The following is a 15,303-nucleotide window of genomic DNA, read 5'->3' as shown; positions in this document are numbered from 1 at the left end:
TGAGGAAAGCAGATGAGGCTGTGGCATTAAAGCTTCCTCCTCAGCACTTTTCTTGTCTTTTCTTCCTAGAAAGAAGTCAGATTCTGGACACTATGATCTCAGAACGGTACAATGCTTTACTCCAGACGTTGCTCTGCTAGAATAATATGCATGTAGCAGATCCAAAAAACAGTGCGCTCTGAAGGCTTTTCCGTGCTACATGTGTTGGATGCAAGCCATAAAGATTTATAGTGACAACTCAGCCCATAATGTGTTGAATTAAGGCCTTGTTTGGGCATAAGGTAAAAATCAGCATCACTTTTGCCAGCATTTATACCAGCTAGTTGTGGTTTAAAAGTTCCTTGCAAAATCCAATAAAGAAATAAGACAATACTACTACAATACAGCAATGTGTCAGGACTACTCAGCAGATATACTATACATTTAATGATCTCCACTGGAGAAAGTGAGTTTATCATACTTTTATTTTATGTCCTAAAATTATTACACTATTCTTTAGTATCACTATGATAATCTCATAGGGACTGTGTATGTTGTACTCAATAGTGAATTTACAGTGATTTCGTAGAAGGCTATTCATTTTCTGCACAATACTACTAGCCTATGATTTTCCAGACATACTACAGCAGCCCTAACCTGTTGCAATACAAACTAAAAGTTTCCTCAAAGTTTCACTACGATCACTTTCAAAGTCTGACATTACTGCCTCTATTGCAGCGTTTCTTCGCAAAACTTGCAAAACTTAATTAGGTGTTTTCCGTTTCAAGCATCGCTAGAACACGTCCATAAAAGTCCATAAAAGCCATACCTTCAACTATTGATAAATCCACAAGTTTGCGACCACATGAATCCGTAAATAAATGCGTGTCCACAAGGACCAGACTGGAAATCTTGTGGGACGATGCAAATGTAATCCAGTGTGGGTTTTTTTTGTCCTTTTCACTTTTTTATTGAAGTTTCTTCAACGGAGAAAAGAAAGAAGAAAAAAGTTACAGCAAGATTGTCCGCGTCCAACTTTTCCCCTCCCCTCTCTCCTGCTGCCCCACAATCTAAATCCCAGGTCTCTCTCTCTCTCTCTCTCTCTCTCTCTCTCTCTCTCTCTCTCTCTCTCTCTCTCTCTCTGCCTTTCTTCCTCTCTCACCCTCTCTTTGCCTTCTCTATATCAATCTCTCGGTTTCTTATTACTTTTTCTCTCCGTCTCTTTCTCTTCCCTCTGCCTAACTCTCCTCCTGTCTCTTCGCAATACCCCCCTCTCACTCCCTCTCTTCTTTAGGAGATCCCTGGGTGAAACGTGTGGTGACATCACCTTGTCCACAGCGCTGGAAAATGCGCCTGGGGCATCTGTCCAGCAAGCTCTCCCAGGCTTGTACCCTCTCAACCCCTCACCATCACCTCCGCCTCCCCCTTCTCCCTCCATGTACTCCATGCCTCACCCCTCACTGTTTGATTCATGGCTTACTGAAGGGTAAAGAAGACTTGCTTCTATTGTATCTGGGTTAAAGCACTGTATTAAGACAAGAAATACGGATTATGGTGGCACGGCTGGTGCATTGTTGAGAAAAATTTACTCCATTAAAATTAATGAACTTACTTATCATGCTTACCTTTGATTGACGGCCAGGTCCACAGCTTCCATATTGTTTTATCACTGGGTTTTATTGCACGCAATCCATAAAGTGGCCTCGGTTGCAGCCCCTGACCATTCAGAAACACTCGTCTTAACAGCCACATAAATTCCACCTTTATTGTCAGTAAGTAAATAGTTCAGGAGGTGAATAAATATCTCTTTGGCATTTGATTTATGTGTGCCTCCCCCACTTCCATGGCTAAATAGGTACTGAGGAGTGCTCACATCTTCAAGATATTTATTTCTGTCCTCTGTTGAGAGGTCAATTCCACTTCCAAACCATTATTTTTCACTTTCTGATTAGCTTTAACCTCCAGCTCAGAAAAAAAAGTGTAAACAGCATAATAAGAAGTTGACAGGCTTGACAACAACTAGCTGAATTCCAGTAAAGCCTCTTTGACTTGTGCATGAGGGAATCAAGATGTTTCTGCTCCATCAATGACTTTTGCAGCTACATCCTTTGAACTGCATGTTCTCCCGGATGTGACCTTTTTGAACTAATAACGCCAAAGGAAACAAGGTCATTCGGTCACTGTCTGGGGGACATCTGGACAAGTGTGTGTGTGCACAGAGGCCAAGAAAGTCCATAAGAATTTGAATTTTATGAGCAAATCAATACCTTCTTTTGAAAGGTAACCACTACTGAATATTCAGTGTTGAAATTTTAATCATACTGAATGTATAGTACTAAACTGTATTCACTAGCAAGGACCATGCTGCAACAATATGTGGCTAAAGGTTTAATGATATGAGGAAGTATTGGATGTCGAGGATGGATGACTGGATATTAGGAAGGGGATGGACATGGGAGGAGGAGGTTATCATTTTAGGTTGGTCTGGGACGGATGCAATGAAGGTTGGGGAGGAGGATAGTCAGTGTGGGCTGTCTGTCTCACGAATTGTGTCACCCGAGCCAATTACGAGCCCCAGACAGCACATGGAAAAAGGAGAGATTGGAAAGGTATGCACAGGATTGAATAAAAAGGGGGAGAAAGAGAGGGGTGTGAACAGGGATGGGCTGGAGGAGGGATGAGGCAGGAAGGTGAATTGATGAGGGGAAGATAAAGGAAGGTGGGTCAAGAAAACTGAGGCAAAAAGGAGAGGACGGGTTAATCAGATATAGGCTTGACAGTTGATTAGAGGTGTGGCCGTGCTCCTGAATCGAAGTGAACTAGTTAAATTAATTATTTAAAAAAGAAGGAAAAAAAACATCTTCAAACAGTTTCAAAGACTGTTAAAGTCTTTTTTTTTCTTTTTGGTTCACAAATTCAGACAGAAAAAAGGATCTGTGGTTTCCAGTAGGGATGTGCAGACGGGCTAGTATTTGTATTTGTACCTGTATTTGTTGAAACAGCAAAATTATTTGTATTTGTTTTTGTAGTCGAATAAAAGTGGAAAGAGGCTTAAAAATCCTGTTTTTGTTTTTATTACACTTTTAATTTTAGAAAATTAAAGTGTTACAATAAGTGTTCATGAATAAACTTACGAAGGAGGTCCCCACACTGGCTCTCGAACTGGAGTCTCCTCGATCATAGATGACTGTGCTGACTACTGAGCTAAAACTTCACTCATCGCCTCATTGCAGGCAGACCTCTACCAATTTATACACCCATAACACAGAGACAGCACACCATATAATGTGTAGGGAAGAAATTCAAAGGCAATTCTTGCTTTGCACTTTCCATTTATTGCCTATATTTTACAACCTAACTTTGTGGAAAGGAGAAGGGAAACAGCAGGTTATAGAGAGCCCCTTGGGAGCACTTTGCTTGTGTCAGCCCCCAACTCCGGGAGTGATGTCCAAATAAGGAAATGTGCGTCATGCAGCAGGTGGATGTGACTCCTCTCTTTGAGACCTGCTGATAGACGTAACAGTGGAGCAGAGGAGAGAGACTGAGATAGCGATGTAACCGACCTGCACACTGGTATTTGACTTTTTTTTTTTTCCTCCCAAATACAAATTATTTTAAAAATATTTGTATGAAACAAATATTAGTGAAAAAAAAACAAAAAAAAACACTATATGTGCTTTGCCAAATAATGTATTTGTATTCGGGCACACCCTTAGTTTCCAGTTGGTCATCTAAACATCTGTTTGTTTGATCATGTGGCAGACAGAATGTAACCTGATAGGACCAAGCACTGATTGATTCCTTTCAAGTTTGAATTTCACCTGTCTTATTTGAGCAGCTAAGTTTATTTTACATGACTGTAATTGTTTAAAATTGAATTTAGGGTTTTTAGCCTTGCATGAGGGATGGCAATGTCAGTCTGCCACTCAGTCCACTTGTTAATCAGTTGGTCAGTGCACCACTTTGGTCCTGATGGAAATATCTCAACAATTATTGAATGGACTGCAATGAAATTTTGACAATCACGATACCCAGAGGATGCATCTTGCTGACAATCTTGGTGATCTATTGATTTTTCTTCTCATGCCACCAGTAGTGTAACATTTTTTTCTTTCATTTAAATTTCTTGATAACTAATGGATGGATCCATATTTCCCAGAGGTGGAAATCCTATTGACTGACGTAATACCCTGACTTTTCCTCCAGCGTCACCATGAGGTTCAAGTTTGTGGTTTTGAGTGAAATATCTCATCAATTATGTAATGGATTGCTATAAAAAAATTGGTGCAGACATCCATGGCCTCCTCAGGATAATTTCTCAGTTTGAAGATTTAACATTCAAATCCTTATGGCCTTTCTTTGCTTCAATATATTAAAGTTTGAATCACATGTACTGAATGATAAGATGCAACAAAGCTCCTGAAACACATTCTCATGAGTGCAACTTAGATAATGGTACATCAGACATCATTGTTTGATGATTGCAGTATGTCTCCTTCACACACAAACACACACCATCTCAGGTACACTTCTGCTTTGCTGCTTTACAAACACTCTTTCATCATAATCGACTTGTAACTATTTGTCTGATCCACTTTGTCATCATCGGTAAATGTCATTGATAAAGAAGCAGAGATAAATCTCTGCCAAAGTTTTCTGCTTTAAAGTGCTCAGTTCAAAACTTGCCAATTCAGAGGAAAATTGCATATAATAATTATTAGACCTTTCCTTCAAAGGTGCTCTGAGTGTTTCTGTGTGTGAGAGAGGGAGAAAAAGAGAAAGGACTGTCAAGAAAGATGCAATTGTTTTGAAGGTCTATGTATTATACATGAAAGGATGCATTTTCAGAGGCCTCCTGAGAGCTACATACGGGTAACAGATTTGTCTTCTCTTCCAATTTTTCACAGCTTTTCTATGTGCAAAAGGAAATCAGGCCACGCAGCGGCATGCGACTACAGTTTCAATGAGAATTGATGTAAATGCTCCGGTTCACATGCATATGAGCCATTCATATTCTCGCCTGGTGGGACTAAATTGTGATGACAACCCTGAGAGACACGATCATAAATGCTTCATCATAAAAAAAAGAGGGAAACAAAAAACAATCAAACAAAATAAAAGATTGACAGTGAAGGATCGACGACTGAGATAAATCGTAAGATTCAGAGCCTTGAAGGAGGAACCGGTTCTGATGAAATTGGCCTCATCTCAAATCTCTGTCTGTGCTGTTGTTGAACAAATTGACAGGGAACACAAGGCTTCTGGATACAGCCTGGTTAAATAGGTCCAAGTTTTAGAGGCTGTGTGTACTTGTGTGCATATACTGTAGGTGCATGTGTGTGCATGTATATGATAGTGTGATCCATTACAATTACACATACTGTGCGTGGTGGGTGGGTTTGGCTGAGTTCCAGCTATCAGCAGGGGAGCATACCTGAGAAGGAGGATCAATGAGCTAGTCAACTGGTATCGTATGGTGGTCTGAAAACGTCCCATGATTTACGAGATGCGAAGCCTCGTCCAAACCAGCTTTATTCTGTCAGCGTTGAAGTTTCGCCTCACCGTCTGTTCAACTCTGCTATGTCCTTCTTTTATTGCACCTGTGCTATAACAGAACACCTATTCAAAATTAAGTAAGTCTTCTCAATTTAAAGTCTCTTCAGTTCCTTTAATTAAAAATGAGCAGAAAGACAATCCAGTTTGATTATAGCTGAGGACTCTTGTGCTTTCCGATGCTAGCTAACATAAGAATCCAAGGTTTTTGCTGCGAGACTGGAAGGGATCACACCTGTTGCAAAGCCCTCAAGGGGGCACTCCAGTACTGGCCTGACCTTCCATCACAGGTACCCCTGGGTAAGGATGAGGTATCAAGGGGGGTTGGTGGGGGCTCCATATGTGTGCGCAAAATGCTTCCTCCCCAAACTATCGTCCCACTAGCCGAATCTCTTCATCTTCATTCTATCTTGCCCTCCTTCTCTGTTCTCCCTCATTCATCTTCTCCCTAAGCCCACACCTCCTGCATCCTATCCTCCACCACCACCTTCATCCAGGGCAGTAGTCATGTTAGAGGTGGACTTTTCTCTCTTTCCCCCTCCCTTACTCCCCTCCCCAGCACCCCATCACACTCTCTTTCTCTCCCTCAGTAACTATGTGATACGCAGAGAGTGGATGGATTCTGGCAGTGTCTTTATTGGCTCAGTTATTTCCACTGCATGCTCCCACGCTCTCCTAAGAGGATGAGGGATGGGGGAGCAAGGGAGCAGTGAAAGAGGGGACTAGATGGGTAGAGTGGGTGGGTGTTGGTTAGGTTTGCTGGGTTTGGGGGGGTGGGAGCGAAGAGGGAGAAGGAGAGGGAGAAGGAAAAAGAAAGAGGCGTACTTTGTTTTTTTTGTTTGTTTTTTGCAGTCACCTCGGAGTTGCAGTCAGTGAACCTTTAACCATTCATGGTGAAAGTCAGACACACACACACGCAGCTCAGGAGAAGATCCAGTCAGTGCACCCGACGAGTCCCTGCATCTCCAATCCAGAGGAGTGGATTCTATTTCAAGCATGAGTGCCGATATAAATCAGTCAATCAATAAGGAAAGAGATAGCTACAAATGCTTATAGATGGGCAGTCACACATAACACAGTCTAGCACACACCACTGAATTAGTGTGAGGGACTCCTGTTTTTATAGTCATTAAAAGCCTTGGTACACAGGTGTGTACCTGTAAATTGACTTAATACTTGTTCTTAACACTGGCTCTTGCTGACTGATAATGTAACCATGGCTTCAGCTTAGCATGAATAAAACAGTGTATGTGGCTCCTCAGTTTGCTAGTTGCTGCATTATTGCTGCAATAAGCCACGGAATAAAGTCAAACTGTCAAGCATTGAGCTGAAACACTCCCACTGCTGCAGCAAAGCGGCAACTTAAGTTACAACACCACAACACAACAAGCGCACTTTGGATCTACAACTGGAGCAAGATGCCGTGATATGTTTCCAAAGTCTAATTTGCCTGTCGTGACATCAGGGGGAAGCAGAAAATAGAGCACAATAAAGAGAAGCAATGGGATCCATAAAGAAAGGAGCAAAAGATAGTTACTGAGGGAGACGCAGGAAGGGAAGGAGGCTTAAAAGAAAAAATGAGATGAAGAGGGAGTAGATTAGGCCTGCCACATCCTGGGCCATGACGACAAGCATGTGGAGCCTATTTGGCCAACTGACACATATTCCAACAACAGCACTTCTTTTTTTTTTCCTTCTCCCTCCTCTCATTTTTTCCATCCAGAAGAAAGGTTCGAAAGGCAGAGGAGGGGGAAGGGTCTGTGGAATATGCTGACACAGGCTAATGAGAGAGAGGGAAAAAGGGGAAGAGATACAAAGAGACATACACAAAGGAGAGAGACCAAAAAAAAAAGTTGTGGAGGAAATACAGTAGCTGCTGCGGTAGTTTTCCATTGCAGTCTGGAAAGAGTTGGTGTACCCATCTCTCTTGGAGCTGGGACACATGTGTGGTCACATGGTCACCAGAGCCACGTTACTCAGAAGTTTATGAGAACTCACTGCTTGCAGTAGTTTGGAAAGAGAAGAAATTTGTCTTTGCCAGGTTTTCCAAATGTGCTGCATGATATTAAGCTCCAACATGAGTCTCACAGCCTACACGCCAAATGTATTTTCCACATTAAATGTTGAACAGACCACTTCCTTGTTCAGACTAGCCCCAGTCTCTTCTCCTGACTAACTCCAGATTTCTGCTGTCCTCCTTGCCCCCTCCCTCAAAGATTTCCCATTTTATTATGAATACTTGTTTTGACTAAGAAAAATAAATGCATGTGCACGGATGTGTGTGGATATGTCTATGTAATTGTTTTCATTCCTGGCATTGACATTATAATATTGCATCCAAATCTTTACCTGATCACACCTGTGCAAGCCAACAAGCCTCTACCTGAGTACAGACGGTGTGTCAACATTGTACTGTCCAAAACATACAACTACTAAAGGCATAGCATGCTCATTGGCTCATACATATTTCTAAGACATCACATTTACCACCTCACTTAAAGAGGTGGTAAATGTTGTAAATCATGGCTATCAACCTAAAAAACAAAGTATTACTCACTAAAAACTGTACTACTCACAATTAATGTTTTCTTTTTCCAGTTTTTATCATCATCTTGGCTCTAGAGATGCTGCTCAGTGTCATTAGGTCTTTCTGTCGCTCACTCGATCAGTCGACCACTATTACAGTTCATTTAATGTCACTCAACAGAGAAGGAGCTAAAAAGAAATAGCTTTTTCTGGAACTGATATGCTGGACTTGTAATGCTAGTTGTTTCCTTACTGGCTGGACAGCATGTGATGGCCAGTTCTTATTTAACAGAAGCAGACTGCTCAGCTTCTGGGTCATTATCATTACTAGTTCTGCTGGTACCTTGTCACAGGGGCAAACAAACTTCCCACTGAGGTGTATTGCTTTCCATCAGTACTTGAAATTAATCTATTCATTATTGCAGATGTCCGAGCCAGCCAAGCACCAAGGCGAAAAAAGAAGTACTCTCCACTTTGCTCTCACTGAGGACTAAGGAAGTGATGCTGTTAGTTCAAGGGCTGGAGACAGCCAAAGGAGTATTAAGACTTGGCCAAGGTCGACTTTTGACACTTACCTCCTAATTGCCCAGGGGCTGCATGGGCATGCGATCTGCTTTCAAATGCAAAACTGCACACTTCAAGAGATTACAAAGACACACCTGGAATACATATTACCATTTAGCGTCAGGCAAGACTTCTTCCTCTGTTTATCAGTTCAGACAGAGTATCCATGAAAGTTTGTGTGCTCACTAACAACCCAAACACACACATACGCATGTAATAACAGAGAATGCAGTTTAACATCTTGGCATGCAGAAGCACGCAGTGACTTGCACAACAAGAAGCAAAACCACATTACCATGAAGAGGGGTTTTACAGGACAATATTAGGAGGAAATAAATGCATCTTCATGTCCTTCAGTGGCTCTGTATTACTGCAGATCATAAAACACATACAAAACACATACCACAGCAAGTTGTCTGGCTGAATCAATACCAGCATGCATCATGCTGAGCATGTGCAAGCATTCACACATGCATGCTTGTGCAAACACACCCACAAGGTGTTTATAACCAAATCAATATGAGCAATATCAGCATTGTGTATCTCAACTGTAACCTCACTGTTGTATCTGCCATATGCCTGTCTTTTATATCTGCTCCACTAAGCCAGTAGGAACTCAAATTTCTTCTTGTAATAGTGCAAAAAAGTTCTATTTGCCAGTGAAGAGAGGATGCATAGAGCACAGTCACAGATTATTTTCAAGTCTATAGGCATGACAGTTCAAACGTTGAATTCAGCACTCATGCATTTCATCACCTGGTTTTACATATCTGTAACTCATCCCCAAGATGAGTAGATTTAGAGCCAAAGTCATCCACTCTAGCTCTCGGAGTGGTTTAATCCTGGTCTATGTACCAAAAAACAGACTAAGGAAATGTAAATCAGCCCTGAGTCGAAGGGTTTTAGGCTAATCGAACTGTCTGCCAGGTAAACGAAGCACACCAGGAGTTCAGGATACTTCTGACAGCCAATGGTGGCAGGTTTAATGGAAACCTTGGCTCATTAACATAAGGCTCAGACAGTGGCCTCGTGCTGTCCCTTCCAGGCTCGTTATCTCAACGGCAATCCACCACAGCCATGGCTAATTAGCTTCAGCACACAATAAACTTCTAACATTTTGGGGAGATCATTAGAACAGGTTTGTTTGTGGAGCTTGCTAGCATGGTATCAGCAGGTATACCAACACAAAGCATCTGATGGCTGCAGGTCCACCAAAATTCTTACCCTAATGATGGATCCTACACAAGGGCGAAAGTTTGAGTTGGAAAGTGACAGGCACACAAACAGGAGGGGGTGAATCTGCCCTCCTTTCAAAACTGTACTTTTTTTCAATTCAGTTCTACAACTGTAGTACAAGAAAGGTTAAAAACAATATACTGAAAATAGTTTGAAATATAACCATGCACTTCCAAATCTATATAAAAATATAACAACCTTTTCTTTTACTCAACATGGTTTCCCAGAGAATTTGTAGAAAACTCAGTTTAAATACCAATAAAATGCTATATTTAATAATATTACAGTTACGTGGTCATTTAGCCTCTTTCCATACCTGAGTTTGGTATGATCTACTAATGGAAGTGTACAGTATGATGCAGAGACTGCTCACATCACAGGGACATAAGATGTAGATAGTTCACAGTGTGGTATCTTACTTGATGACATTTCTCTCCCTTCTTTCTCTCTCTCATGTGTGCATTACCAACTTCTAATAGATACAAATTACTTTTATTAAATTGCATTTATTAAGCTGCTTTACTGTTGTCAGGAAAACAAACCTAATGTTGCCAATGCTTATGTTGCCATGTCTTTCCATTTCTGTTAAGCTGCTGTGTGTCTCAAGACATAGCAGACAGGATTGAAATTGGGTTGGAGTAGCGCACTATATTTCTCTTATTTTCTTAATTTTACAAGTAAATAATGGCCAAAATGAAAACAAGTAAACTGTTCCTTATTTTTGTAATTGACAAATCATTCAGTAAAACTGCACTGACAAGAGGAGCCTGCAGGGCAAGGAAGCTAAGATATCATGTTACCTCTGCCCAAGGCAGTTAAGTTTATTTAGGTGGTCAGATATCTCTGATTACCTCTTTGGTGAGCCACAATCTCTCTCTGATCTTTATGTTCTATTTCCTCCTCTTGACTCTTTGAAAGGTGCTAGCAAGACAAAGAAGTGCTGATTTAAATTCTGAGGGTGCTATTAATGTCCCACAACAGATTGTGGATATGACACTCATTGGATATTCCGGATGGATGGGAATGACTAAAATTTGGGTCCCAGTGAGCCTCATGCTAGCTAGTGCTGCTTAGGAATAAGGAATCTCACCCCTTAAGTGGCCCTTCTTGAAGAAGAAGGCCTGGTGCCATTACCACTTTTTAACCCATTATTGTATTGCTAATGTCAATTTAGTGGTGAAAATTTTAGTTCCTTCAACCTACTGCCTGGGAGTCTTCTCAACCAAATAATCCTACAAAAAGCCAAGTAACTAAATTTGGAATGAAAAGTTCCTTTTGTGTATTCTAGTTTGTGTTTTCACTGCATCTCAAAAATCTTGAAGATTTGATTGAAAAGTACTCTGTTAGTCTCTTGATGGTACTCACAGACTGATGCACAATCAAATTACACCTGCAAGTTGGACCGAAAAAATCTTGGAGCCAGAAAAGATGCTTCAGGTACATGGGTTAAGCATGAGTGAAGTGTGAAAAGTTATGTAGCTATGTGTAGACAGCTACTGTTTAACACTGAAGCACGTCTTTTTCGTCAGATGCTTGTGTGATGGACAACTAAAACTGCAGTTCTTGAGTTCCAAAAAAGGTTCCCAGAAAAGTTCCTTTAATGAAAAACCCCACTGTGTCATGGTATACTTCAACCTATTACTTATATATTTCATTCTAATATTAAAAATAGCATATCAAACCTCAGCTGGTTGAATTGCATTGAGTATTGGAGAATGTGGATGAAATTTCTCTTTCTTTCATCAAGTGTGGGCAAGTAGCAGCAGCAGGAGATGGTGCCTTTCATTTGGCATCTGCCTGTGTCTCCTCTCTCACACTTTCTCTCTCTCTTTAATATGCATCAGTGGTCCTTGCAATTAGTTTAGATTAGCTAGACCCTGCTGTGGGGAGGCCAGCCTCAGCCCAACCCTTTGCAACAGTGAGGTCGGCAGGTGATATTTTCAACTTGAAGTCTTCGGAGTGTCAGCTGTGAACAGAGGCTTGTCTCAACAAAGAGACAGTATGTCCTTTTATGTCTCGAGTATATGTAGCTGCTCAGGCAGATTCACTCAGGTTAGACCATCAGACATAAAGACCTGATATTCTGCCACCCTTCTTCCCTCACATTGTCCTGGTCATTAAGAGTCTCAGAGGGTCTAGCATTGACCTCTTCACCCCTACAGAGAAGATATGCTCACTATCATCGCCCGAGATCAATGATGGTGCGGGAGAGAGACAGAGAGAGAGCAAATAGAGAAAGACAGACAGAGAAAGAAAGAGATATATAGAGAAAGAGACTGTCCTACATCAAGTCCTAAGCTGATCGATTCCCTCCTAACAGGGCCTAGTAGCATTGATCGTAGTGTAAGTAGCTGCCTCGCTGTGGCTTACACTGAAGCCCACACAGCAGTGCTGCAATGGTCTACTGATGCACAATGGAAGTTGGTTTTAATGCCTAGTCTATTTCATTGAAGTGTTTTCACTATTTTTGAATCTTTTGGTTTGAAAAGAGATTTTACAGCCTTGATATAGCTTGCATATCATATGTGCAGTTTCACAAATTTTCTGAGTAAATAATTTGCCATACCACATGGGAGTCTGCACTACACGGGGGGCCTATTATCATTGCAAGTGCTCACCCACTCACGGTTGTTTGTTGTTTTCATCTGAGGAGTGTTTGTGTGTGTGTGTGTGTGTGTGTGCGTGCATGAACATGTATGTCCTTTGAGCCACACACTTGAAGGGATTTTCTTGGTTTATGATCTCAGCACAAAATCCAAACAAGCTAAACAGAAGGAAGACAGAGAGAAAGAGACAGAAAGAGAAAGAGAAAGAGAAAGAGAGAGAGAGAGAGAGAGAGAGAGAGAGAGAGAGAGAGAGAGAGAGAGAGAGAGAGAGAGAGGGAAATACAGAGATCTGTGACAGAAGAGAGAGATGAGGGAAGTATGAGAGGAAAAAAAGAGAAACAGAATGCAGGTCAGGCCTCCTAAGATTACTGCATGAAGGTGGTCGAGGCAGCACAGCTAATTATGCGTGACATTACTGAATAAGCTGTTCCGCTTGCTACATTTTATTAAAGGGAGTAAGAGGCTGCACGCCTTAATTCATTATTCATTGATTTTAATGGATATTTCGAAGTGAAAAGACAGGAAAGAGCAGAGAAACTGTCCACTGGCCAAGAACTTGGCCACAGAAAACTTGTATTTCCAGCTAATCAACTTATTGATTTTAAGGGGAAAAAAACAACATTTGGATTTTTTGGACTGAAAACAACACATTTGGAAGTATACTGTACAAGATGAGGAGGTGAATGGTTTTATTGGGACATCACACTCTGACAAGATGTAAATGTCTCTGGGCTTAAGGGAGACACAAAATTTGAGTTGTGATGTTTACATGCAGGTGAGATCTCAAGGCAGCTTTGCTCCATTTACCCAAACACTGAAGCAATCCAGTTTTACATATAACTATAAATGTTGAGCACAAGACAGTCTCCTGTGCCACAGTTAGAAGGAATCAGTGAAGAGGGTTTTGTTCTGTACAAGGCATTGACTCAGACCTCCAGCTGAGTGAGTTGTGATGCTAATCCGTTCATTTGTTCTCCCTCCCTCCGTACAAGGCCCTTGCCAAATATGTTAATCTACCCAAATAGGCCATCTTATTCTACAGTTCAGAGTGTGATTTTCAGAAAGCAAAGGCCCCTGACTTAGTCCTAGATACTTCTGGAATCAAAGAGCACTTTCTTACATACACAAACACATATCACTGTCACAAATGCACACTCATATATACACAATCTTTGTGCACACATGCAAGTTCCCAGAGATATGTAACGGCATATACAGTACATGCGTGCACACACGCACTGAAACTCCTCTGCAGGGGCAAGGTTTGGGAGCAGCTGTTTTTGTGCATCTCCGGGTTGCCAGTGTGAATTACAGTAGAGAGAAGGCTGCTCTGCCTCCTCTAAATGTTTCATGATGTTTACCAGGCTGTTTGTTCTGAGAGCAGATCAAGGGCGGCCCACTCCCACCGGCACCCACCAAACGAGAGAAGTAGGGGAGGGGGGGCACAGAGGGGTTGAGGAAAGGAAACAGAGGTGGATGAATGGGTTGCTATGAGGCTGGGTTGATGGGTGGATGGATGGATGGATTCAGTGATGGATGACTAGATGGATGGATGTGGACATACATTACACTAGGATCACACCTAATCTGTAATGCATATATGTTGCTGCCTATTACTGTATAGGCAGAATGCTACTCAAAGGTCTTGTTGCCTGAGTGCAATGAAATAACAGTCATATTGCATATGTCGCTATCGATCACATGTTTTCATGATGAAAAACCTTTCGGGCAGCTGGCCACATACAGAGAAGAATGATATTCAATAAATGTACTGAATGTATGGTGATATGTTGAAGGAATGATCAGGATATGGAGCAGTGAACTTCAATTGAATTCATTGTAACCATGAATAGTTTAAAGCAAAAAATCAAGGCTGACAGTCACTGCTGAGTGAAAGTGCTTTGTCAAAGGACAATAAGTAGTAAACCTTGATGAATAGAATGAATGTAAATTGATGGAAATGAATGAAAGAAAGGAAAAAAGATGAAGGGCAGAATTATGAAATCTATTGACATGAAAAAAATAGGTGGAAGATGAATGGATGGATTCAAGAATACACAACAAGATTTGCAGACGATTTGAATAATTAACACATAAAGAAGGTTAAATGAATGTGAGCGGGTTGGGATATAAACAGATTCTGTTCAAATTGAGCATTCTTCTATGATGAAAAAGTGCACTAGATTAATGGTGGTGATGGGAGTTCTGGGGAAAATACTATGACACATCCATCTGGATTCCCACTATTAGGTTAAAAGTCGTAAGGCAGAGGCATGCTGGAATAAAACTACAATGTGTCATCTGACCACGTCAGAAGACAAAAGTGTTTGCAGCTGTTTATAGCTGTCCGAATGGACACATTCAAAGGCGGGGTGAAAAGCCTTCCAACATAGAGATGAGCGAGATGCAATAATCGTTTAAATACAAAGATAACTGCATACACTTTCAGACGGTCTCTTCTGGAAGACTTGGACTGGTGTTGCACTCAGTATTGCACGTGAAAAATGACATATAATTGTGTTAAGAATGAAAAAAAACCCTGGTTATTTCCTCATCTCTTCACATCTGGCAAATTGATGCATTACATGAATTTTGAATTGTTGGTTCTCAGGAAGTTTGAGAAACTGTCGAACACAGCCCCCACAATTAAGATGTCAGAAAGGTGTGGGGTTTCAGAAGCTGTTCGACCATCTGACGAGTACTTTGGTTTGAGAATATCAATGCCCTTAGCTGCTAAAAAGTACGACATACACCCTATTGGCAGACAAAAATGTCCAATTCCAACTATCTTGGCCACTACAGTATGTGTAAGGTTAGGGAAAGATCAATAGCAAATACA

The 15,303-nt window shown here is 41.2% G+C and overlaps 1 protein-coding gene across 8 annotated transcripts in view; it reads right to left on the bottom strand.

Annotated features, from left to right (window-relative positions):
* col16a1 (collagen, type XVI, alpha 1) overlaps positions 1-1,250 on the bottom strand; it is a 70,564-nt gene extending 69,314 nt beyond the window's left edge. For 5 of the 8 annotated variants that reach the window (XM_067611341.1, XM_067611343.1, XM_067611348.1 and 2 more), the window contains exon 1: positions 809-1,249. The gene's annotated coding sequence lies outside the window, so the exon portion shown is untranslated. Of the gene's footprint in view, positions 1-808 lie in introns of all 8 variants that reach the window. The other 3 variants (XM_067611346.1, XM_067611349.1, XM_067611344.1) reach the window with 2 other exon arrangements.
* Positions 1,251-15,303: the final 14,053 nt, after the last annotated feature.

Source organism: Thunnus thynnus, chromosome 15 (genome assembly GCF_963924715.1).
Source record: "Thunnus thynnus chromosome 15, fThuThy2.1, whole genome shotgun sequence".
NCBI lineage: Eukaryota > Metazoa > Chordata > Actinopteri > Scombriformes > Scombridae > Thunnus > Thunnus thynnus.
Note: the sequence above shows the minus strand (reverse complement) of the source record. Positions and strands in the feature narration are given on the sequence as shown.